Source organism: Plectropomus leopardus, chromosome 9, assembly GCF_026936395.1.
Source record: "Plectropomus leopardus strain MGB_pleo_1.0 chromosome 9, ASM2693639v1, whole genome shotgun sequence".
Classification (NCBI taxonomy): domain Eukaryota; kingdom Metazoa; phylum Chordata; class Actinopteri; order Perciformes; family Serranidae; genus Plectropomus; species Plectropomus leopardus.
Window position 1 is genome coordinate 17,598,081 of NC_142184.1, and position 27,990 is coordinate 17,626,070.

General features: G+C 38.2%; 1 long non-coding RNA gene across 2 annotated transcripts; it reads left to right on the top strand.

The window, feature by feature from the left end:
• The first annotated feature begins 1,152 nt into the window (after window positions 1-1,152).
• LOC148188716 (uncharacterized) lies at window positions 1,153-21,966 on the top strand. Of its 2 annotated transcripts, none has more exons than XR_015777488.1 (3): window positions 1,153-1,389; window positions 2,059-5,507; window positions 21,599-21,966. It is a non-coding gene; the product is annotated as an uncharacterized LOC148188716 (long non-coding RNA). The 2 variants fall into 2 exon arrangements; XR_015777489.1 differs by lacking the exon at window positions 1,153-1,389 and adding an exon at window positions 1,399-1,502.
• The last annotated feature ends 6,024 nt before the right edge of the window (window positions 21,967-27,990 follow it).

Here is a 27,990-nt window from a genome sequence, read left to right on the forward strand (position 1 = left end):
AGACAAACTTATTAATTTGCCATGTTGAAAACAAGCACAGTAAATGGACCATAATATTTCTGCAAGTGAGCATGGAGGCCCAGTCATGCAATTGTGGAACAGGGAGAACTGTGCCACTGCCAGTTCCTTTATAAAGGAACAGCTATGCAAAAAATCCCCCTGCACAGGTCACACAGGATGCATTTGGACTGAGAGCTAGGAGAATCGACACACACGCTCATCAGAACTTTTACCATCACAGGAAAAATGTAATAGACCACAGAAAAACATATTTTTCCAACAGCTTTGGCCGTCTTTTTCCTGATGATTGACACCCGGGCTAGTTAGCGCCCTCATTAAAAAGCACTTAATGAAATAAGGTTTAAACAGGGGCTTTACACTGAGGTCTTTGTGGTTAATGAATCAACACAGTGCAGACGGAAAAGTGGAATAGCTGGATATGCAGGTAATGTCCCGCTAGATCCAATAAACCTAACACCTTTTAAAAGGTGAATATCCTTCTGTAAGGCCCTGTGTCTGCTTGTGGAACATTCACACTTCCTATTGGCTTTGACTTTTCTTTGGGGGCGGGCTTGGAAAGGCCGCCATATTCCCACATATTGTATGTCGTGTTTATTTGTCTGCTTTGGCAAGGATGATAGCTTTTCTAAAATAGTGCAGTTGTATACAGTAATGCTTTTTAATGTTTTCAAGCCACACCCACAGATACACATGGGGAGGAAGATTTTTTTCATGCAAGATGATAATTTGTTTGTCACAGGTCTGGAATCACCCATTTAATTTTTTTTTTTGGGGGGGGCACTATTTGGAATATATACTCCCTCTGAGCTAAACTTACCATTTTATAGTATTTTGAAACATAAATTATATATCAGGTGTTCTTATAGTTATAATAATTTAGTGCCAATTTAGGGGGTCATCCTATAGTTGAGGATTCAAAGAAAAATACACACACCATGTCTTTATTTTACCTTTTATGACATACTATACCAATTCTTTGTTAGAACTTTTTAAATGATGTGAAATTACTTCCAAGGATCCTATTTAGACAATCTGCAATGCATGTCGCAAATGCTTTTTTACGGGGTGCCAATGTCCATTCTGCTAGTTAAGCAGCAGATAATTTGAGCGCAAGGTGCGGCGCACGGCCAGGAGGGGTTGCATTTACTCTCTAGGCACGGGTGTGTGTAAAGTCAAACCCGGAACTTGTCAGCGCTGCCCGGAGCGATAATGAAGACGCACACAAAGACAACCGGAACAGGCTACAATAGATTCATGCTACAAAACATCATCCCATCATGGAGCACCCCACGCCTTCCTCACTGTTTGCGAGCGACTTTCAACGAAACAGTGCGGAGCAAGACAAGTCTTCGGAGCAGAGGAAAGCCGGTAAACCGCTGGATTTGTAAAAGAAAGACTGTATGACAGCTGAAGATTGCTGCCGCGCTGGGTTAATTTAGCGCTGGCGTTACGCACGTTCATGGACTTTCTTTTGTTTACTGGTAAACGTCACCGGGTTGTTGTAAATATATCAGTGTATAGCGTGTTAAAGCGCAGCAGTGGTGGCGGTGATTGTTAGCTGCAGGAATGTTCCTGGTTCACATTGGTGTGTAGAGAGGATGCATAGATTTGTGCGCAGTCAGTTTATTGATGATGCTGGTAGAGAAAAAATTCGTAATTTAATTTTTAAATATATATTTTTATAAATACTTCCTTAATTCATAATTTGACATTGATTCAAATATGTGAAAAAGACTTGTTAAACAGAAAGAACTTAACAGTCATTAAATATGATAAAGACACAGATAAAAATGAATGAATTCAACAGTTACCAAATTAATGTACCGTTCATTAAATACAAAATTCAATTATTTTCTTATTTTAGACTAAAGTGGTAATTATTTGCTAATTGCACTTTATTAGATGTGGGAATATGTGTTTATGGTGATTGTAAATGGGTTTAAAATGTGTTTCTATTTTTATTACATGGATTTAAGTAGCATATATTTAGTACATGTATATAAATAGTTTCCTTCTTTTTCTGCTCCTTTTTGAAAGGTTTTTCTACAGTGGTGGAGGTGGGATAATATTGGCACAGTGCTGTGGAAACTGCCATCTAGGCGACAAAGAGATGACTCTTACTGAGGAAAGAGTACTTGAAGTCATAAAATGAAGACTCACCTACGTCACAGAGGACAGCCACAGCAAAGAGCCGTATTGGCACACCAAATATCCTTGGGTGGAGGATCCAGCTTCCCTGCCATACATCAAACAAACAGTCGACACTACATTCTTCAGAACAGAGAAACAGCTAGTCAGAGAGCCTGACTGCAAGACTACCGACACTGCTCAAGTGCATGACATGGTCGACCGACGGGCCGTAGTTAAACTGTCCAAAGACACCATCGTCAACTGGAATGGTATGGTATGTTAGTCATCTGATCGCCCCTAACCAGCACTCTGTCGCGCCCCCTATGAGACTAGTTTGTCAAAGGTTATCCTCTCTCCTTTCACTTACCTTAAAGAGGAGCAAAAAGTACTCCTACATGACAGTTATGTTGATGACATTCTCACATCCCAAAACAATCCCGACCAACTGTGAACCATCACAGCAAATGTGGAGCAGATTTTGAAAGCTGGAGAATTCTTACTCTAACCTTGGGTCTTCTCAGGGCAAAGTAAGAGGAAGGAATGCAACAAACTAGAAACCAAAGCAAAGCTAGAAACCAATGCAAACACCATGGTCTTACCAAACCAAATGTGCGAAGAGGAAAACAAAGCACTCAGCCTGCACTACATGGTGGAAGAGGACAAGCTCAACGTCATGGTTTCAATTAACTTCTCAAAGAGAAGGAAAAAAATGTGACTTGGTCGAGACCTCCTACATGAGCAAATCAGGGTCCAAATGCCAAACCCCTTAACATGGAAAGAGCTGCTCAGCCAAGTGTCAGGACTGTACGACTCAGTTGGCCTGGTAACTCCTGTAAAGCAGAAAGGAGCTATCCTGCTATGTCGAGCATTTCAAGAAGCAAAGAACAAAAATCTGTCCACTCAAGGATACCTAGGACACAGCACTCTCAGACGGGCTCAGGGAGGACGCAATCATGCTCTTTGAAGATTCGGCAACTTGGCAATGTCAAGTCTAACTGAGCATTAACTCCCTCATGCTTCACTGGTGAACTTTTGGCTATCACATACTGTGATGGAAGCGAGCAGGCCTATGAAGCGGTTGATGTACCTGAAGTGCAACTCCAGCGAAGGTCCAATCATCAAGCTGGTGGAATCGAAAGCCAAGCTAACCTTCTTGGATCAAAAAGGTGACGTCGTCAAAGTTGAGATGTGCAATACAGAGTTTGCATCACGCCTCAAGAAGAACTTTGAGCTGCACAGCCGAATCCAAGTAGGGAGGTGGTACCATTTCGTCGACAGCCAAACAGTCCTTGGTGCGATACAAATAGAAAGCTATGGCTACCAAACTTTCTTTGCTAACTGGATCGGAGAAATTCAGAACAACACGCAGATCCAGGACTGGTGGTGGATTCTTGGTCCTCAAAATGTTGCTGATGTCATCACCAGGGTAGCTGGCCCTCAAGACCAGAAGGAGGACTCAGAATGGCAAAGTGGGCCAAATTTCTTAAGCTTGCCAGTGAACAAGTGACCAATCAAATCAGCCAAAGACCTTGCAACCAGCACCAAAGAAAGTATCAGTATGTTGCAAAAGAAGTCATTTGTTGCTGTACTGACAAGGGCCAAGGCAAACAAACAACAACTAAAGCAAAATTACAATCAAGTCCCCAAAAAGCAAGTGAGGCTGCCTGCAGGGTCAGCCGTTAGAGGCCTTGTGGACATCACACAGTTCAGTGTTCTAACCGGACTTGTAAGGACAGTCGCATGGATTTGGAAAGCAGAAAAACTGTTCACAGAACAAAACCAAGCCATGAACAGTCAAAAGTGGGAGGCAGTCTGGTGGCTCAGTGGATAGAGCGGCGCCCCATGTGCAGAGGCTGTGTCTTCACCGCAGTGGCCGCAGATTCAAATCCGGCCTCTGCCCTTTGCTGCATGTCTCCCACTCTCTCTCTCCCCCTTTCACGCTTACACTGTCCTGTCAATTCGAGGCAATAAAAGCCCAAAAAAATAATGATAAAAAAGTGTGAGGCAGTCTCTTCATCAGGAGTCATCTCAATGAGAGAATGGGAAGATGCCCTTAGAGTCATTTTTCTTGCAGCACAAGAGGGCCCAACCTTCTCCAGCCCTACTACAGACAGGCTGGTAGTGTACAGAGACCAAGACTCAGGGCTGTTGGTTTGTGGTGGATGAGGGCAAGCCTTCAAAGAAGACAAAGTTTTGGTCTCTATCCTGCCCCATGATGCCTGGGCGTCCACGCTGTTAGCCTGGGAGGCCCACTCTGAAAGTCATGACAGAGTCGCTGCTACCCTACTCAAGATGAGGAGAAAGGCATGGGTCATAAAGGGTGGTTGGTGGCTGCGTGACCTGCAGGAGACTGTGGGTGACTTACCGTCAGAGAGAACTAAACCTGATGCACCATTCCAGTTCACAACAATAGACCTCTTTAGAAAATCATCACTCTTTTCATCAAGAAATGGATGGCCTATCAAATGTTTACAGACCTATGAGGACATCTGAGAAAGATCTGGTGCGACCCAGGCACCAGTTTCATCGGGGAGAAACTGGACTTACAGGAGCTTTACAAGTTCCTGGATGGCCTGAGTAAAGGGGCTCTGGAGGAGACTGTAGCTGTAAATGGGACAGAGTGGACGTGGCATATCCATCCAGCTAAAGGAGCTGCAGAAGCTGCAGTAGGTGTTGTAAAGAGAACGCTTTGCAGTCAGAAGTGACCAGGTTCTGGAGGCAGTGGTGCTAACTCGCTGGTTCCAACTTCTGTTAATCAGGAGCAAGTGGCACACCGCAGAGAGGAACGTCAGCATTGGGGGCATTGTCTGGTAATGCGACCAGAATGCATTGTGGGGGCAGTTCATGCTTGGCAGAGTCATCAGTGTAAACCCAGACAGGAGAGAGATTGTACAGGATGCCAGCGTCAGGATCTACCTCAGCTACTGTGTTCCCCTGCCCCTGACAAAACCCCTGAAGGGGAACGGAATCCATCAACACTCTGTGTGTGAAAAGAGACCAGATTCAGGCCACCATCCTTCACAGGGATGTCAGGAGGCTGGTTGTCCTAGTGCCGGCTGAGGAGCAAAACAGTCAGGTCGACATGTCTAAAGAAGATTAAGGACTGCAGTTAAGATTTCCTTGAAAGTTGGCGATCTCTCCAGTGTTTCCATGGGGAGACCGAGTGGGTGGTGTCAATTCAAGCCCGGAACTTGTCAGCGCTGCCTGGAGCAACAAAGAGGGTGCACAGGAAGACTACCAGAACAGGCTAGAAAAACAGCATGCCGTCATCGAGCATGCCAAGCCTTCCTCACTGTTTGTGAGTGACAATGAAACTCTGCGGAGCAAGACAAGTCTTCGGAGCAGAGGAGCAGCTGGTAAGTCGCTGGATTTGTAAAAGAAAGACTGTATGACTGCTGAAGATTGATGCTACTCTGGGTTAATTTAGTTCAAGTGAACTTTTTATAATGGAATTATTTTTTAGGAGTTATGTATGACTGCTATTTTTTTTTTTTAAAATCTCACATACGCAACCCCATTTGAGAAACAGTGCAGTATTATGTCAGAAATAAACGCCATACTACAGCATGTGGAAAACATGGTAAAATCAGCCATTTGATGTCATACAGCATAGTATAATGAAAAAGACAGTACAGTATGTTGTAAAATCTTAATTTTTTGACATGTCAACAGAATGCCTGAAAACTGCATACAATAGCTTGTAGAGACACTTCAAAGTATACCATGTTGAAAAAAGACACAAAATGTCATAATGAAGCATGCTGAAAAAATAGCTGAAAATGACAGTAAAGTAAGATGACATCTCAAATTTTGACATGTTTCGGCATGGCATGTTCTGTTGTTCTGTTTTTTGTCTGGTGTTTTTGGCTGTTATGCAACATTTTATGCATGGCTTGTCTCAGCCCGCTATCTTATGCAGTTTTCAGCTTTGGGACATGTCATATTTTAACATTTTTCCGCCGTTTTTTCAACATGCTATATTACAGTGTTTTTGGCTGTTTTTGGAACTTTCTGTGCATGCTATTTTATGTGGTTTTCACCTGTTTTTGGGACATGTCATTTTTTTAACATTTTTGCCAGACTATAGTGTGGCATTTTCCATCATTTTTTCAAATGCTAAATTGTAGTGTTTTTGGCTGTTTTGCCACATTCTTTGCTATGGCGTGCCTATTAACGCTATTAATGCGTTTTTCAGCTATTTTTGGGACGTCATATTTTGACATTTTTCGCCATACTATATTATTGCTTTTTGAGTAAGTTTTTCGACATTCGTTTTTTGGTGTTTTTGGCTGTTTTCAGCGTGTCTTGGCAAGCCATTTTTTGCAATTTTCAGGTTTTTGGGGGACATGACAAATTTAGTGATTTTTCCCCTTATGGCATTTTCTGTTTTTTTGATATTCTATATTACAGTGGCCGTTTTTGCAGTATTCTATGCTAAGGAATGCCTCGGCATGCTATTTTATGTGGTTTTCAGCTGTTTTGGGGACATTTCAAACTTTGACAATTTCAAAATACGATAGTATGACATTTTCATTACTTTTTTTCAACATGCTATATTGTGGTGTTTTTGGCTGTTTCTGCCACATTCTTTGCTATGGCGTATCTCTACATGCCGTTTAATGTGGTTTTCAGTTGTTTTTGGGACGTCAAATTTTGACACTTGTAGCTAGTCTGCTTATACCAAGACATGCCATAGCATAGAATACTGCAAATAGGGCAAATACACCAAAATAATGCATGTTGAAAAAATGACCGAAGAAGCAAGGCTATAAAGCATGGCAAAAATGTCAAAGTATGACCTGTCCCCAGAATGGCTGAAAACACCTCAAACCAGCATAAAATAGCGTGCCAAGATAAGCCATAACATGAAATGTTGATAAAAGGGCCAAAATCACAAAAATAATGCATGTTGAAAAAAATGACCAAATGACCATGGCTATAGTATGGCAAAAATGCCAAAATATGACCTGTCCCAAAAACGGCTGAAAACACCTCAAAACAGCATGAAATAGTGTGCCAAGACACACCACAGCAAAGAATTTTGCAAAAAAAAGGCCAAAAACACCAAAATAATGCAAGTTGAAAAAAATGACTGAAAAGGCAAGGCTATAGTATGGCAAAAATGTCAAAATATGACATGTCCTAAAAACAGCTGAAACCACCTCAAAACAGCATAAAATAGCGTGCGAAGACACGCCACAACATAGAATGTTGCAAAAAAAGGCCCAAAACACCAAAATAATGCATGTTGAAAAAAATGACCGAAAAGGCAAGGCTAACGTGAAATGTCCCAAAAAAAGCTGAAACCAGCTCAAAACAGCATAAAATAGTGTGCCAAGACACACCACAGCATAGAATGTTGCAAAAAAGACCAAAAAACACCAAAATAATGCATGTTGAAAAAATGACCGAAAAGGCAAGGCTACAGTATGGCAAAAATGCCAAAATATGACATGTCCCAAAAACAGCTGAAAACATCTCAAAACAGCACATAATAGCGTGCCACGACATGTCACAGCATAGAATTTTGCAAAAAGGGCCAAAAATACCAAAATAATGCATGTTGAAAAAATGACCGAAAAGGCAAGGCTATAGTATGGCAAAAATGTCAAAATAGAACCTTTCCCAAAAACGGCTGGAAACACCTTAAAACAGCATAAAATAGCGTGCCAAGACACACCACAGCAAAGAATTTTGCAAAAAAGGCCAAAAACACCAAAATAATGCAGATTGAAAAACATGACCGAAAAGGCAAGGCTATAGTATGGCAAAAATGTCAAAATATGACATGTCCTAAAAACAGCTGAAACCACGTTAAAACAGCATAACATAGCATGCCAAGACATGCCACAGCAAAAAATTTTGCAAAAAAGGCCACAAACACCAAAATAATGCATGTTGAAAAACTGACTGAAAAGGCAAGGCTATAGTATGGCAAAAATGTCAAAATAGAACCTGTCCTAAAAACACCTGAAAACACCTCAAAACAGCGTAAAATAGCGTGCCAAGACACGCCATAGCATAGAATGTTGCAAATACGGCCAAAATCACCAAAATAATGCATGTTGAAAAAAATGACCGAAAAGGCAAGGCTATAGTATGGCAAAAATGTCAAAATATAACATGTCCCAAAAACAGCTGAAACCACCTCAAAACAGCATAAAATAGCGTGCGAAGACACACCACAGCAAAGAATTTTGCAAAAAGGGCCAAAAACACCAAAATAATGCATGTTGAAGAAATGACCAAAAAGGCAAGGCTATAGTATGGCAAAAATGTCAAAATATGACATGTCACAAAAACAGCTGAAAACACCTCAAAACAGCACATAATAGCGTGCCAAGACATGTCACAGCATAGAATTGTGCAAAAACGGCCAAAACCACCAAAATAATGCATGTTGAAATAAATGACCGAAAAGGCAAGGCTATAGTATGGCAAAAATGTCAAACTAGAACCCTTCCCAAAAACGGCTGAAAACGCCTCAAAACAGCATAAAATAGCGTGCCAAGACACACCACAGCAAAGAATTTTGCAAAAAAGGCCAAAAACACCAAAATAATGCATGTTGAAAAAAAATCTGACCAAAAAGGCAAGGCTGTAGTATGGCAAAAATGTCAAAATATGACATGTCCCAAAAACAGCTGAAAACACCTCAAAACAGCACATAATAGCGTGCCAACACGTCACAGCATAGAATTTGCAAAAAGGGCCAAAAACACCAAAATAATGCATTTTGAAAAACTGACCCAAAAGGCAAGGCTATAGTATGGCAAAAATGTCAAAATATGACATGTCCAAAAAACAGCTGAAACCACCTCAAAACAGCATAAAATAGCGTGCGAAGACACGCCACAACATCGAATTTTGCAAAAAGGGCCAAAAACACCAAAATAATGCATGTTGAAGAAATGACCAAAAAGGCAAGGCTATAGTATGGCAAAAATGTCAAAATAGAACCCTTCCCAAAAACGGCTGAAAACACCTCAAAACAGCATAAAATAGCGTGCCAAGACACGCCGTAGCAAAGAATTTTTCAAAAAGGGCCAAAAACACCAAAATAATGCAGATTGAAAAAAATGACAGAAAAGGCAAGGCTATAGTATGGCAAAAATTTCAAAATAGAACCTGTCCTAAAAACAGCTGAAACTTCCTCAAAACAGCATAAAATAGCGTGCCAAGACCCGCCACAGCATCGAATTTTGCAAAAAGGGCCAAAAACACCAAAATAATGCATGTTGAAAAACTGACCCAAAAGGCAAGGCTATAGTATGGCAAAAATGTCAAAACATGACATGTTCCAAAAACAGCTGAGACCACCTCAAAACAGCATGAAATAGCGTGCCAAGACACGCCATAGCAAAGAATTTTTCAAAAAGGGCCAAAAACACCAAAATAATGCATGTTGAAAAAAATGACCGAAAAGGCAAGGCTATAGTATAGCAAAAATGCCAAAATATGACCTGTCCCAAAAACAGCTGAAAACACCTCAAAACAGTGTAAAATAGCGTGCCAAGACACGCCATAGCAAAGATTTTTTTAAAAAGGGCCAAAAACACCAAAATAATGCATGTTGAAAAAATGACCGAAAAGGCAAGGCTATAGTATGGCAAAAATGTCAAAATATGACATGTCACAAAAACAGCTGAAAACACCTCAAAACAGCACATAATAGCGTGCCAAGACACGTCACAGCATAGAATTTTGCAAAAAAGGCCAAAAACACCAAAATAATGCATGTTGAAAAAAATGACCAAAAAGGCAAGGCTATAGTATGGCAAAAATGTCAAAATATGACATGTTCCAAAAACAGCTGAAAACACCTCAAAACAGCGTAAAATAGTGTTCCAAGACATGCCATAGCATAGAATGTTGCAAATTTGGCCAAACACACCAAAATAATGCATGTTGAAAAACTGACCGAAAAGGCAAGGCTATAGTATGGCAAAAATGTCAAAATAATACCTTTTCCAAAAACGGTTGAAAACACCTCAAAACAACATAAAATAGTGTGCCAAGACACGCCATAGCAGAGAATGTTGTGAAAACAGCCAAAAACACCAATATAATGCATGTTGAAAAAAATGACCGAAAAGGCAAGGCTATAGTATGGCAAAAATGTCAAAACATGACCTGTCCCAAAAACAGCTGAAAACACCTCAAAACAGCATAAAATAGTGTTCCAAGACACGCCATAGCATAGAATGTTGCAAATATGGCCAAAATCACCAACATAATGCATGTTGAAAAACTGACCAAAAAGGCAAGGCTATAGTATGGCAAAAATGTCAAAATATGACATGTCCCAAAAACAGCTGAGACCACCTCAAAACAGCGTAAAATAGCATGCCAAGACACACCACAGCAAAGAATTTTGCAAAAAAAAGGCCAAAAACATCAAAATAATGCATGTTGAAAAAATGACCAAAAAGGCAAGGCTATAGTATGGCAAAAGTGTCAAAATATGACACGTCCCAAAAACAGCTGAAAACACCTCAAAACAGCGTAAAATAGCGTGCCAAGACACGCCATAGCAAAGAATTTTTCAAAAAGTGCCAAAAACACCAAAATAATGCATGTTGAAAAAAATGACCAAAAAGGCAAGGCTATAGTATAGCAAAAATGTCAAAATATGACATGTCCCAAAAACAGCTGAAAACACCTCAAAACAGCACATAATAGCGTGCCAAGACATGTCACAGCATAGAATTTTGCAAAAAGGGCCAAAAACACCAAAATAATGCATGTTGAAAAAATGACCGAAAAGGCAAGGCTATAGTATGGCAAAAATGTCAAAATAGAACACTTCCCAAAAACGGCTGAAAACACCTCAAAACAGTATAAAATAGCATGCCAAGACACACCACAGCAAAGGATTTTGCAAAAAAGGCCAAAAACACCTAAATAATGCATGTTGAAAAAAATGACCAAAAAGGCAAGGCTATAGTATGGCAAAAGTGTCAAAATATGACACGTCCCAAAAACAGCTGAAAACACCTCAAAACAGCGTAAAATAGCGTGCCAAGACACGCCACTGCAAAGATTTTTTAAAAAAGTGCCAAAAACACCAAAATAATGCATGTTGAAAAAAATGACCAAAAAGGCAAGGCTATAGTATGGCAAAAATGTCAAAATAGAACCTTTCCCAAAAACGGCTGAAAACACCTTAAAACAGCATAAAATAGCGTGCCAAGACATGTCACAGCACAGAATTTGGCAAAAAGGGCCAAAAACACCAAAATAATGCATGTTGAAAAAAATGACCGAAGAGGCAAGGCTATAGTATGGCAAAAATATCAAAATAGAACCCTTCCCAAAAACGGCTGAAAACACCTCAAAACAGCATAAAATAGCGTGCCAAGACACACCACAGCATAGAACTTTGCAAAAAGGGCCAAAAACACCAAAATAATGCATGTTGAAAAAAATGACCAAAAAGGCAAGGCTATAGTATGGCAAAAATGTCAAAATATGACCTGTCCCAAAAACAGCTGAAAACACCTCAAAACAGCACATAATAGCGTGCCAAGACATGTCACAGCATAGAATTTTGAAAAAAGGGCCAAAAACACCAAAATAATGCATGTTGAAAAAATGACCAAAAAGGCAAGGCTATAGTATGGCAAAAATGTCAAAATATGACATGTCCCAAAAACAGCTGAAAACACCTCAAAACAGCATAAAATAGCGTGCGAAGACACGCCACAGCATCGAATTTTGCAAAAAGGGCCAAAAACACCAAAATAATGCATGTTGAAGAAATGACCAAAAAGGCAAGGCTATAGTATGGCAAAAATGTCAAAATAGAACCCTTCCCAAAAACGGCTGAAAACACCTCAAAACAGCATAGAATAGCGTGCCAAGACACGCCATAGCAAAGAATTTTTCAAAAAGGGCCAAAATCACCAAAATAATGCATTTTGAAAAACTGACCAAAAAGGCAAGGCTATAGTATGGCAAAAATGTCAAAATATGACATGTTCCAAAAACAGCTGAAAACACCTCAAAACAGCGTAAAATAGCGTGCCAAGACATGCCATAGCATAGAATGTTGAAAATATGGCCAAAAACACCAAAATAATGGATGTCGAAAAAATGACCAAAAAGGCAAGGCTATAGTATGGCAAAAATGTCAAAATATGACATGTCCCAAAAACAGTTGAAAACACCTCAAAACAGCACATAATAGCGTGCCAAGACGTGTCACAGCATAGAATTTTGAAAAAAGGGCCAAAAACACCAAAATAATGCATTTTGAAAATCTGACCAAAAAGGCAAGGCTATAGTATAGCAAAAATGTCAAAATATGACATGTCCCAAAAACAGCTGAGACCACCTCAAAACAGCGTAAAATAGCATGCCAAGACACACCACAGCAAAGAATTTTGCAAAAAAAAGGCCAAAAACATCAAAATAATGCATGTTGAAAAAATGACCAAAAAGGCAAGGCTATAGTATGGCAAAAATGTCAAAATAGAACACTTCCCAAAAACGGCTGAAAACACCTCAAAACAGTATAAAATAGCATGCCAAGACACACCACAGCAAAGGATTTTGCAAAAAAGGCCAAAAACACCTAAATAATGCATGTTGAAAAAAATGACCAAAAAGGCAAGGCTATAGTATGGCAAAAGTGTCAAAATATGACACGTCCCAAAAACAGCTGAAAACACCTCAAAACAGCGTAAAATAGCGTGCCAAGACACGCCACTGCAAAGATTTTTTAAAAAAGTGCCAAAAACACCAAAATAATGCATGTTGACAAAAATGACCAAAAAGGCAAGGCTATAGTATGGCAAAAATGTCAAAATAGAACCTGTCCTAAAAACAGCTGAAACTTCCTCAAAACAGCATAAAATAGCGTGCCAAGACCCGCCACAGCATCGAATTTTGCAAAAAGGGCCAAAAACACCAAAATAATGCATGTTGAAAAACTGTGCCAAAAGGCAAGGCTATAGTATGGCAAAAATGTCAAAACATGACATGTTCCAAAAACAGCTGAGACCACCTCAAAACAGCATAAAATAGCGTGCCAAGACACGCCATAGCAAAGAATTTTTCAAAAAGTGCCAAAAACACCAAAATAATGCATGTTGAAAAAAATGACCAAAAAGGCAAGGCTATAGTATAGCAAAAATGCCAAAATATGACCTGTCCCAAAAACAGCTGAAAACACCTCAAAACAGCGTAAAATAGCGTGCCAAGACACGCCACAGCAAAGATTTTTTTAAAAAGGGCCAAAAACACCAAAATAATGGATGTTGAAAAAATAACCTAAAAGGCAAGGCTATAGTATGGCAAAAATGTCAAAATATGACATGTCCTAAAAACAGCTGAAAACACCTCAAAACAGCATAAAATAGCGTGCGAAGACACGCCACAGCATCGAATTTTGCAAAAAGGGCCAAAAACACCAAAATAATGCATGTTGAAGAAATGACCAAAAAGGCAAGGCTATAGTATGGCAAAAATGTCAAAATAGAACCCTTCCCAAAAACGGCTGAAAACACCTCAAAACAGCATAGAATAGCGTGCCAAGACACGCCATAGCAAAGAATTTTTCAAAAAGGGCCAAAAACACCAAAATAATGCATTTTGAAAAACTGACCAAAAAGGCAAGGCTATAGTATGGCAAAAATGTCAAAATATGACATGTCCCAAAAACAGTTGAAAACACCTCAAAACAGCACATAATAGCGTGCCAAGACATGTCACAGCATAGAATTTTGCAAAAAGGGCCAAAAACACCAAAATAATGCATGTTGAAAAAATAACCGAAAAGGCAAGGCTATAGTATAGCAAAAATGTCAAAATATGACATGTCCCAAAAACAGCTGAGACCACCTCAAAACAGCGTAAAATAGCGTGCCAAGACACACCACAGCAAAGAATTTTGCAAAAAAAGGCCAAAAACATCAAAATAATGCATGTTGAAAAAATGACCGAAAAGGCAAGGCTATAGTATGGCAAAAATGTCAAAATAGAACACTTCCCAAAAACGGCTGAAAACACCTCAAAACAGTATAAAATAGCATGCCAAGACACACCACAGCAAAGGATTTTGCAAAAAAGGCCAAAAACACCTAAATAATGCATGTTGAAAAAAATGACCAAAAAGGCAAGGCTATAGTATGGCAAAAGTGTCAAAATATGACACGTCCCAAAAACAGCTGAAAACACCTCAAAACAGCGTAAAATAGCGTGCCAAGACACGCCACAGCAAAGATTTTTTTAAAAAGGGCCAAAAACACCAAAATAATGCATGTTGAAAAAATAACCGAAAAGGCAAGGCTATAGTATGGCAAAAATGTCAAAATATGACATGTCCCAAAAACAGCTGAAAACACCTCAAAACAGCACATAATAGCGTGCCAAGACACGCCACAGCAAAGATTTTTTTAAAAAGGGCCAAAAACACCAAAATAATGCACGTTGAAAAAATAACCGAAAAGGCAAGGCTATAGTATGGCAAAAATGTCAAAATATGACATGTCCAAAAAACAGCTGAAAACACCTCAAAACAGCACATAATAGCGTGCCAACACATGTCACAGCATAGAACTTTGCAAAAAGGGCCAAAAACACCAAAATAATGCATGTTGAAAAAATGACCAAAAAGGCAAGGCTATAGTATGGCAAAAATGTCAAAATATGACATGTTCCAAAAACAGCTGAAAACACCTCAAAACAGCGTAAAATAGTGTGCCAAGACATGCCATAGCATAGAATGTTGCAAAAAAGGCCAAAAACACCAAAATAATGCATGTTGAAAAAAATGACCGAAAAGGCAAGGCTATAGTATGGCAAAAATGTCAAAATAGAACCTGTCCTAAAAACAGCTGAAACTTCCTCAAAACAGCATAAAATAGCGTGCCAAGACCCGCCCAGCAAAGATTTTTTTAAAAAGGGCCAAAAACACCAAAATAATGCATGTTGAAAAACTGACCCAAAAGGCAAGGCTATAGTATGGCAAAAATGTCAAAACATGACATGTTCCAAAAACAGCTGAAAACACCTCAAAACAGCGTAAAATAGTGTGCCAAGACATGCCATAGCATAGAATGTTGCAAATATGGCCAAAAACACCAAATTAATGGATGTTGAAAAAATGACCGAAAAGGCAAGGCTATAGTATGGCAAAAGTGTCAAAATATGACATGTCCCAAAAACAGCTGAAAACACCTCAAAACAGCACATAATAGCGTGCCAAGGCATGTCACAGCATAGAATTTTGAAAAAAGGGCCAAAAACACCAAAATAATGCATTTTGAAAATCTGACCAAAAAGGCAAGGCTATAGTATAGCAAAAATGTCAAAATATGACATGTCCCAAAAACAGCTGAGACCACCTCAAAACAGCATAAAATAGTGTGCCAAGACACACCACAGCAAAGAATTTTGCAAAAAAAGGCCAAAAACATCAAAATAATGCATGTTGAAAAAATGACCAAAAAGGCAAGGCTATGGTATGGCAAAAATGTCAAAATATGACATGTCCCAAAAACAGCTGAAAACACCTCAAAACAGTATAAAATAGCATGCCAAGACACACCACAGCAAAGGATTTTGCAAAAAAGGCCAAAAACACCTAAATAATGCATGTTGAAAAAAATCTGACCAAAAAGGCAAGGCTATAGTATGGCAAAAGTGTCAAAATATGACACGTCCCAAAAACAGCTGAAAACACCTCAAAACAGCGTAAAATAGCGTGCCAAGACACGCCACTGCAAAGATTTTTTTAAAAAGGGCCAAAAACACCAAAATAATGCATGTTGAAAAAATGACCAAAAAGGCAAGGCTATAGTATGGCAAAAATGTCAAAATAGAACCATTCCCAAAAACGGCTGAGACCACCTCAAAACAGCATAAAATAGCGTGCCAAGACACACCACAGCATAGAACTTTGCAAAAAGGGCCAAAAACACCAAAATAATGCATGTTGAAAAAAATGACCAAAAAGGCAAGGCTATAGTATGGCAAAAATGTCAAAATAGAACCTGTCCTAAAAACAGCTGAAACTTCCTCAAAACAGCATAAAATAGCGTGCCAAGACATGTCACAGCATAGAATTTTGAAAAAAGGGCCAAAAACACCAAAATAATGCATTTTGAAAATCTGACCAAAAAGGCAAGGCTATAGTATAGCAAAATGTCAAAATATGACATGTCCCAAAAACAGCTGAGACCACCTCAAAACAGCATAAAATAGCGTGCCAAGACACGCCATAGCAAAGAATTTTTCAAAAAGTGCCAAAAACACCAAAATAATGCATGTTGAAAAAAATGACCAAAAAGGCAAGGCTATAGTATGGCAAAAATGTCAAAATAGAACCTGTCCTAAAAACAGCTGAAACTTCCTCAAAACAGCATAAAATAGCGTGCCAAGACCCGCCACAGCATCGAATTTTGCAAAAAGGGCCAAAAACACCAAAATAATGCATGTTGAAAAACTGTGCCAAAAGGCAAGGCTATAGTATGGCAAAAATGTCAAAACATGACATGTTCCAAAAACAGCTGAGACCACCTCAAAACAGCATAAAATAAGCGTACAAGACACGCCATAGCAAAGAATTTTTCAAAAAGTGCCAAAAACACCAAAATAATGCATGTTGAAAAAAATGACCAAAAAGGCAAGGCTATAGTATAGCAAAAATGCCAAAATATGACCTGTCCCAAAAACAGCTGAAAACACCTCAAAACAGCGTAAAATAGCGTGCCAAGACACGCCACAGCAAAGATTTTTTTAAAAAGGGCCAAAAACACCAAAATAATGGATGTTGAAAAAATAACCTAAAAGGCAAGGCTATAGTATGGCAAAAATGTCAAAATATGACATGTCCTAAAAACAGCTGAAAACACCTCAAAACAGCATAAAATAGCGTGCGAAGACACGCCACAGCATCGAATTTTGCAAAAAGGGCCAAAAACACCAAAATAATGCATGTTGAAGAAATGACCAAAAAGGCAAGGCTATAGTATGGCAAAAATGTCAAAATAGAACCCTTCCCAAAAACGGCTGAAAACACCTCAAAACAGCATAGAATAGCGTGCCAAGACACGCCATAGCAAAGAATTTTTCAAAAAGGGCCAAAAACACCAAAATAATGCATTTTGAAAAACTGACCAAAAAGGCAAGGATATAGTATGGCAAAATGTCAAAATATGACATGTCCCAAAACAGTTGAAAACACCTCAAAACAGCACATAATAAGCGTACAAGACATGTCACAGCATAGAATTTTGCAAAAAGGGCCAAAAACACCAAAATAATGCATGTTGAAAAAATGACCGAAAAGGCAAGGCTATAGTATGGCAAAAATGTCAAAATAGAACCCTTCCCAAAAACGGCTGAAAACACCTCAAAACAGTATAAAATAGCATGCCAAGACACACCACAGCAAAGGATTTTGCAAAAAAGGCCAAAAACACCTAAATAATGCATGTTGAAAAAAATGACCAAAAAGGCAAGGCTATAGTATGGCAAAAGTGTCAAAATATGACACGTCCCAAAAACAGCTGAAAACACCTCAAAACAGCGTAAAATAGCGTGCCAAGACACGCCACTGCAAAGATTTTTTTTAAAAAAGTGCCAAAAACACCAAAATAATGCATGTTGAAAAAATGACCAAAAAGGCAAGGCTATAGTATAGCAAAAATGTCAAAATATGACATGTCCCAAAAACAGCCGAAAACACCTCAAAACAGCACATAATAGCGTGCCAACACATGTCACAGCATAGAATTTTTCAAAAAGGGCCAAAAACACCAAAATAATGCATGTTGAAAAAATGACCGAAAAGGCAAGGCTATAGTATGGCAAAAATGTCAAAATATGACATGTTCCAAAAACAGCTGAGACCACCTCAAAACAGCGTAAAATAGCGTGCCAAGACACGCCGTAGCAAAGAATTTTTTCAAAAAGGGCCAAAAACACCAAAATAATGCATTTTGAAAATCTGACCCAAAAGGCAAGGCTATAGTATGGCAAAAATGTCAAAATATGACATGTTCCAAAAACAGCTGAAAACACCTCAAAACAGCGTAAAATAGTGTGCCAAGACACGCCATAGCAAAGAATTTTTCAAAAAGGGCCAAAAACACCAAAATAATGGATGTTGAAAAAATGACCGAAAAGGCAAGGCTATAGTATGGCAAAAATGTCAAAATATGACATGTTCCAAAAACAGCTGAAAACACCTCAAAACAGCGTAAAATAGTGTGCCAAGACATGCCATAGCATAGAATGTTGCAAATATGGCCAAAAACACCAAAATAATGGATGTTGAAAAAATGACCGAAAAGGCAAGGCTATAGTATGGCAAAAATGTCAAAATATGACATGTTCCAAAAACAGCTGAGACCACCTCAAAACAAGCGTAAAATAAGCGTACAAGACACGCCAGAAAGCAAAGAATTTTTTCAAAAAGGGCCAAAAACACCAAAATAATGCATTTTGAAAATCTGACCAAAAAGGCAAGGCTATAGTATGGCAAAAATGTCAAAATATGACATATCCCAAAAACAGCTGAAAACACCTTAAAACAGCACATAATAGCGTGCCAAGACATGTCACAGCATAGAACTTTGCAAAAAGGGCCAAAAACACCAAAATAATGCATGTTGAAAAAATGACCGAAAAGGCAAGGCTATAGTATGGCAAAAATGTCAAAATATGACATGTTCCAAAAACAGCTGAAAACACCTCAAAACAGCGTAAAATAGTGTGCCAAGACACGCCATAGCAAAGAATTTTTCAAAAAGGGCCAAAAACACCAAAATAATGGATGTTGAAAAAATGACCGAAAAGGCAAGGCTATAGTATGGCAAAAATGTCAAAATATGACATGTTCCAAAAACAGCTGAAAACACCTCAAAACAGCGTAAAATAGTGTGCCAAGACATGCCATAGCATAGAATGTTGCAAATATGGCCAAAAACACCAAAATAATGGATGTTGAAAAAATGACCGAAAAGGCAAGGCTATAGTATGGCAAAAATGTCAAAATATGACATGTTCCAAAAACAGCTGAGACCACCTCAAAACAGCGTAAAATAGCGTGCCAAGACACGCCGTAGCAAAGAATTTTTTCAAAAAGGGCCAAAAACACCAAAATAATGCATTTTGAAAATCTGACCAAAAAGGCAAGGCTATAGTATGACAAAAATGTCAAAATATGACATGTCCCAAAAACAGCTGAAAACACCTTAAAACAGCACATAATAGCGTGCCAAGACATGTCACAGCATAGAACTTTGCAAAAAGGGCCAAAAACACCAAAATAATGCATGTTGAAAAAACTGACCCAAAAGGCAAGGCTATAGTATGGCAAAAATGTCAAAATATGACATGTTCCAAAAACAGCTGAAAACACCTCAAAACAGCGTAAAATAGTGTGCCAAGACACGCCATAGCAAAGAATTTTTCAAAAAGGGCCAAAAACACCAAAATAATGGATGTTGAAAAAATGACCGAAAAGGCAAGGCTATAGTATGGCAAAAATGTCAAAATATGACATGTTCCAAAAACAGCTGAAAACACCTCAAAACAGCGTAAAATAGTGTGCCAAGACATGCCATAGCATAGAATGTTGCAAATATGGCCAAAAACACCAAAATAATGGATGTTGAAAAAATGACCGAAAAGGCAAGGCTATAGTATGGCAAAAATGTCAAAATATGACATGTTCCAAAAACAGCTGAGACCACCTCAAAACAGCGTAAAATAGCGTGCCAAGACACGCCGTAGCAAAGAATTTTTTCAAAAAGGGCCAAAAACACCAAAATAATGCATTTTGAAAATCTGACCAAAAAGGCAAGGCTATAGTATGGCAAAAATGTCAAAATATGACATGTCCCAAAAACAGCTGAAAACACCTCAAAACAGCACATAATAGCGTGCCAAGACATGTCACAGCATAGAACTTTGCAAAAAGGGCCAAAAACACCAAAATAATGCATGTTGAAAAAACTGACCCAAAAGGCAAGGCTATAGTATGGCAAAAATGTCAAAATATGACATGTTCCAAAAACAGCTGAAAACACCTCAAAACAGCGTAAAATAGTGTGCCAAGACACGCCATAGCAAAGAATTTTTCAAAAAGGGCCAAAAACACCAAAATAATGGATGTTGAAAAAATGACCGAAAAGGCAAGGCTATAGTATGGCAAAAATGTCAAAATATGACATGTTCCAAAAACAGCTGAAAACACCTCAAAACAGCGTAAAATAGTGTGCCAAGACATGCCATAGCATAGAATGTTGCAAATATGGCCAAAAACACCAAAATAATGGATGTTGAAAAAATGACCGAAAAGGCAAGGCTATAGTATGGCAAAAATGTCAAAATATGACATGTTCCAAAAACAGCTGAGACCACCTCAAAACAGCGTAAAATAGCGTGCCAAGACACGCCGTAGCAAAGAATTTTTTCAAAAAGGGCCAAAAACACCAAAATAATGCATTTTGAAAATCTGACCAAAAAGGCAAGGCTATAGTATGGCAAAAATGTCAAAATATGACATGTCCCAAAAACAGCTGAAAACACCTTAAAACAGCACATAATAGCGTGCCAAGACATGTCACAGCATAGAACTTTGCAAAAAGGGCCAAAAACACCAAAATAATGCATGTTGAAAAAACTGACCCAAAAGGCAAGGCTATAGTATGGCAAAAATGTCAAAATATGACATGTTCCAAAAACAGCTGAAAACACCTCAAAACAGCGTAAAATAGTGTGCCAAGACACGCCATAGCAAAGAATTTTTCAAAAAGGGCCAAAAACACCAAAATAATGGATGTTGAAAAAATGACCGAAAAGGCAAGGCTATAGTATGGCAAAAATGTCAAAATATGACATGTTCCAAAAACAGCTGAAAACACCTCAAAACAGCGTAAAATAGTGTGCCAAGACATGCCATAGCATAGAATGTTGCAAATATGGCCAAAAACACCAAAATAATGGATGTTGAAAAAATGACCGAAAAGGCAAGGCTATAGTATGGCAAAAATGTCAAAATATGACATGTTCCAAAAACAGCTGAGACCACCTCAAAACAGCGTAAAATAGCGTGCCAAGACACGCCGTAGCAAAGAATTTTTTCAAAAAGGGCCAAAAACACCAAAATAATGCATTTTGAAAATCTGACCAAAAAGGCAAGGCTATAGTATGGCAAAAATGTCAAAATATGACATGTTCTAAAAACAGCTGAAAACACCTCAAAACAGCATATAATAGCGTGCCAAGACAGATCATAGCACAGAATTTAAAAAAAAAACAGACAAAAACACAGTAATAATGAATGTTCAAAAACTCACCGACAAGGCAAGGCTATCGTATGGCAAAAATGTTGTCATGTCCAAGAAGTCATTTTGTTTTTTTTCTCCTTTTGTGTCTGTTGTCTCGTAACTTCCTTTTTTATTTTGAAATTTTAACTCTCATCTCGTTTCAGGAGCCTTGCTTCCTCCTTTGTGTGTTTCCCGTCAGTATGATTGTCGACCCTTTCCTGATTTCTCCGCCTGTTCGCTCTTACAATGTGTATATAAAGTTGGCGTCTTCCTTTGTTCTGTGCCAGTTCGTCCTGGCCTTCGAATCATTCAACCAGCGGCATTTCCATGCGAAGAATCCTATTCAAGTCAAGTTTTGTTTGTTATTTTGTTATCTCTTTGTTTTCAAGTAGTAGTTATTTCCTTATTTCTGTTTTTTAGTGATTAAAGTTTTTCCTTCCTCTGTCAAGTGATTTTTAGTTTTTTCCATTCCACTGTGTGAGAGTATTTTTGTTGCACTTTGTTTCATAAATCGTTTTGTTTGATACTTGTATCTCTCGAGTCGTGCATTTGGGTTAATGTCCAAGTTCGATGTTGTGAAATGTCAAAATATGACATGCCATAGCATAGAATGTTGCAAAAAAGGCCAAAAACACCAAAATAATGCATGTTGAAGAAAATGACCGAAAAGGCAAGGCTATAGTATGGCAAAAATGTCAAAATAGTACCTTTTCCAAAAACGGTTGAAAACACCTCAAAACAGCATGAAATAGCGTGCCAAGACACGCCATAGCAAAGAATTTTGCAAAAATGGCGAAAAACGCCAAAATGATGCATGTTGAAAACAATAACCAAAAAGGCAAGGCTATAGTATGGCAAAAATGTCAAAATATGACCTTTCCAAAAAACGTCTGAAAACACCTCAAAACAGCATAAAATAGCGTTCCAAGACACGCCATAGCATGGAGTGTTGCAAAAAAGGCCAAAAACACCAAAATAATGCATGTTGAAAAAAATGACCGAAAAGGCAAGGCTATAGTATGGCAAAAATTGCAAAATATGACATGTCCCAAAAACAGCTGAAAACACCTCAAAACATCATAAAAGACCGTGCCAAGACACGCCATAGCATAGCATTTTGCGAAAACGGCCAAAAAACACCCAAAACATGCATGTTGAAAAAAATGACCGAAAAGGCAAGGCTATAGTATGGCAAAAATGTCAAAATATGACAAGTCACAAAAACAGCTGAAAACACCTCAAAACAGCATGAAATACCGTGTCAAGACACGCTATAGCAAAGAATTTTGCAAAAATGGCCAAAAACACCAAAATAATGCATGTTGAAAAAATGACCAAAAAGGCAAGGCTATAGTATGGCAAAAAAGCTAAAATATGACATGTCCAAAAAACGTCTGAAAACACCTCAAAACAGCATAAAATACTATTCCAAGACACGCCATACCATGGAGTGTTGCAAAAAAGGCCAAAAACACCAAAATAATGCATGTTGAAAAAAATGACCAAAAAGGCAAGGCTATAGTATGGCAAAAATTGCAAAATATGACATGTCCCAAAAACAGCTGAAAACACCTCAAAACATCATAAAAGACCGTGCCAAGACACGCCATAGCATAGAATTTTGCGAAAACGGCCAAAAACACCCAAAACATGCATGTTGAAAAAAAATGACCGAAAAGGCAAGGCTATAGTATGGCAAAAATGTCAAAATAATACTTTTTCCAAAAACGGTTGAAAACACCTCAAAACAGCATAAAATAGCGTGCTAAGACACGCCATAGCAGAGAATGTTGTGAAAACAGCCAAAAACACCAATATAATGCATGTTGAAAAAAATGACCGAAAAGGCAAGGCTATAGTATGGCAAAAATTGCAAAATATGACATGTCACAAAAACAGCTGAAAACACCTCAAAACAGCATAAAATAGCGTGCCAAGACACGCCATAGCAGAGAATGTTGCAAAAAAGGCCAAAAACACCAAAATAATGCATGTTGAAAAAATGACCGAAGAGGCAAGGCTATAGTATGGCAAAAATTGCAAAATATGACATGTCACAAAAACAGCTGAAAACACCTCAAAACAGCATAAAATAGCGTGCCAAGACACGCCATAGCAGAGAATGTTGCAAAAAAGGCCAAAAACACCAAAATAATGCATGTTGAAAAAATGACCGAAGAGGCAAGGCTATAGTATGGCAAAAATGTCAAAAGATGACATGTCACAAAAACAGCTGAAAACGCATCAAAACAGCATAAAATAGCGTGCCAAGACACGCCATAGCATAGAATGTTGCAAAAAGGGCCAAAAACACCAAAATAATGCAAGTTGAAAAAATGACCGAAAGGGCAAGGCTATAGTATGGCAAAAATGCCAAAATATGACATGTCCAAAAAACGTCTGAAAACACCTCAAAACAGCATAAAATACTGTTGGAAGACACGCCATACCATGGAGTGTTGCAAAAAAGGCCAAAAACACCAAAATAATGCATGTTGAAAAAATGACCAAAAAGGCAAGGCTATAGTATGGCAAAAATGTCAAAATATGACATGTCACAAAAACAGCTGAAAACACCTCAAAACAGCATAAAATAGTGTGGCAAGACACGCCACAGCATAGAATGTTGCAAAAAAGGCCAAAAACACCAAAGTAATGCATGTTGAAAATCTGACCAAAAAGGCAAGGCTATAGTATGGCAAAAATGTCAAAATAATACTTTTTCCAAAAACGGTTGAAAACACCTCAAAACAGCATAAAATAGCGTGCTAACACACGCCATAGCAGAGAATGTTGTGAAAACAGCCAATAACACCAATATAATGCATGTTGAAAAAAATGACCGAAAAGGCAAGGCTATAGTATGGCAAAAATTGCAAAATATGACATGTCACAAAAACAGCTGAAAACACCTCAAAACAGCATAAAATAGCGTGCTAAGACACGCCATAGCAGAGAATGTTGTGAAAACAGCCAATAACACCAATATAATGCATGTTGAAAAAAATGACCGAAAAGGCAAGGCTATAGTATGGCAAAAATTGCAAAATATGACATGTCACAAAAACAGCTGAAAACACCTCAAAACAGTATAAAATAGCGTGCCAAGACACGCCATAGCATAGAATGTTGCAAAAAAGGCCAAAAACACCGAAATAATGCATGTTGAAAAAATGACCGATAAGGCAAGGCTATAGTATGGCAAAAATGTCAAAATATGACATGTCACAAAAACAGCTGAAAACGCATCAAAACAGCATAAAATAGCGTGCCAAGACACGCCATAGCATAGAATGTTGCAAAAAGGGCCAAAAACACCAAAATAATGCAAGTTGAAAAAAATGACCGAAAAGGCAAGGCTATAGTATGGCAAAAATGTCAAAATATGACATGTCACAAAAACAGCTGAAAACAGCTGAAAACAGCATAAAATAGCGTGCCAAGACACGCCATAGCATAGAATGTTGCAAAAAGGGCCAAAAACACCAAAATAATGCATGTTGAAAAAATGACCGAAAAGGCAAGGCTATAGTATGGCAAAAATGTCAAAATATGACATGTCACAAAAACAGCTGAAAACGCATCAAAACAGCATAAAATAGCGTGCCAAGACACGCCATAGCATAGAATGTTGCAAGAAGGGCCAAAAACACCAAAATAATGCAAGTTGAAAAAATGACCGAAAGGGCAAGGCTATAGTATGGCAAAAATGCCAAAATATGACATGTCCAAAAAACGTCTGAAAACACCTCAAAACAGCATAAAATACTGTTGGAAGACACGCCATACCATGGAGTGTTGCAAAAAAGGCCAAAAACACCAAAATAATGCAAAATCTGACCGAAAAGGCAAGGCTATAGTATGGCAAAAATGTCAAAATAATACTTTTTCCAAAAACGGTTGAAAACACCTCAAAACAGCATAAAATAGCGTGCTAACACACGCCATAGCAGAGAATGTTGTGAAAACAGCCAATAACACCAATATAATGCATGTTGAAAAAAATGACCGAAAAGGCAAGGCTATAGTATGGCAAAAATTGCAAAATATGACATGTCACAAAAACAGCTGAAAACACCTCAAAACAGCATAAAATAGCGTGCTAAGACACGCCATAGCAGAGAATGTTGTGAAAACAGCCAATAACACCAATATAATGCATGTTGAAAAAAATGACCGAAAAGGCAAGGCTATAGTATGGCAAAAATTGCAAAATATGACATGTCACAAAAACAGCTGAAAACACCTCAAAACAGTATAAAATAGCGTGCCAAGACACGCCATAGCATAGAATGTTGCAAAAAAGGCCAAAAACACCGAAATAATGCATGTTGAAAAAATGACCGATAAGGCAAGGCTATAGTATGGCAAAAATGTCAAAATATGACATGTCACAAAAACAGCTGAAAACGCATCAAAACAGCATAAAATAGCGTGCCAAGACACGCCATAGCATAGAATGTTGCAAAAAGGGCCAAAAACACCAAAATAATGCAAGTTGAAAAAAATGACCGAAAAGGCAAGGCTATAGTATGGCAAAAATGTCAAAATATGACATGTCACAAAAACAGCTGAAAACAGCTGAAAACAGCATAAAATAGCGTGCCAAGACACGCCATAGCATAGAATGTTGCAAAAAGGGCCAAAAACACCAAAATAATGCATGTTGAAAAAATGACCGAAAAGGCAAGGCTATAGTATGGCAAAAATGTCAAAATATGACAAGTCACAAAAACAGCTGAAAACACCTCAAAACAGCATGAAATACCGTGTCAAGACACGCTATAGCAAAGAATTTTGCAAAAATGGCCAAGAACACCAAAATAATGCATGTTGAAAAAATGACCAAAAAGGCAAGGCTATAGTATGGCAAAAAAGCTAAAATATGACATGTCCAAAAAACGTCTGAAAACACCTCAAAACAGCATAAAATACTATTCCAAGACACGCCATACCATGGAGTGTTGCAAAAAAGGCCAAAAACACCAAAATAATGCATGTTGAAAAAAATGACCAAAAAGGCAAGGCTATAGTATGGCAAAAATTGCAAAATATGACATGTCCCAAAAACAGCTGAAAACACCTCAAAACATCATAAAAGACCGTGCCAAGACACGCCATAGCATAGAATTTTGCGAAAACGGCCAAAAACACCCAAAACATGCATGTTGAAAAAAAATGACCGAAAAGGCAAGGCTATAGTATGGCAAAAATGTCAAAATAATACTTTTTCCAAAAACGGTTGAAAACACCTCAAAACAGCATAAAATAGCGTGCTAACACACGCCATAGCAGAGAATGTTGTGAAAACAGCCAATAACACCAATATAATGCATGTTGAAAAAAATGACCGAAAAGGCAAGGCTATAGTATGGCAAAAATTGCAAAATATGACATGTCACAAAAACAGCTGAAAACACCTCAAAACAGTATAAAATAGCGTGCCAAGACACGCCATAGCATAGAATGTTGCAAAAAAGGCCAAAAACACCGAAATAATGCATGTTGAAAAAATGACCGATAAGGCAAGGCTATAGTATGGCAAAAATGTCAAAATATGACATGTCACAAAAACAGCTGAAAACGCATCAAAACAGCATAAAATAGCGTGCCAAGACACGCCATAGCATAGAATGTTGCAAAAAGGGCCAAAAACACCAAAATAATGCAAGTTGAAAAAAATGACCGAAAAGGCAAGGCTATAGTATGGCAAAAATGTCAAAATATGACATGTCACAAAAACAGCTGAAAACAGCTGAAAACAGCATAAAATAGCGTGCCAAGACACGCCATAGCATAGAATGTTGCAAAAAGGGCCAAAAACACCAAAATAATGCATGTTGAAAAAATGACCGAAAAGGCAAGGCTATAGTATGGCAAAAATGTCAAAATATGACATGTCACAAAAACAGCTGAAAACGCATCAAAACAGCATAAAATAGCGTGCCAAGACACGCCATAGCATAGAATGTTGCAAAAAGGGCCAAAAACACCAAAATAATGCAAGTTGAAAAAATGACCGAAAGGGCAAGGCTATAGTATGGCAAAAATGCCAAAATATGACATGTCCAAAAAACGTCTGAAAACACCTCAAAACAGCATAAAATACTGTTGGAAGACACGCCATACCATGGAGTGTTGCAAAAAAGGCCAAAAACACCAAAATAATGCATGTTGAAAATCTGACCGAAAAGGCAAGGCTATAGTATGGCAAAAATTGCAAAATATGACATGTCACAAAAACAGCTGAAAACACCTCAAAACAGCATAAAATAGCGTGCTAAGACACGCCATAGCAGAGAATGTTGTGAAAACAGCCAATAACACCAATATAATGCATGTTGAAAAAAATGACCGAAAAGGCAAGGCTATAGTATGGCAAAAATTGCAAAATATGACATGTCACAAAAACAGCTGAAAACACCTCAAAACAGTATAAAATAGCGTGCCAAGACACGCCATAGCATAGAATGTTGCAAAAAAGGCCAAAAACACCGAAATAATGCATGTTGAAAAAATGACCGATAAGGCAAGGCTATAGTATGGCAAAAATGTC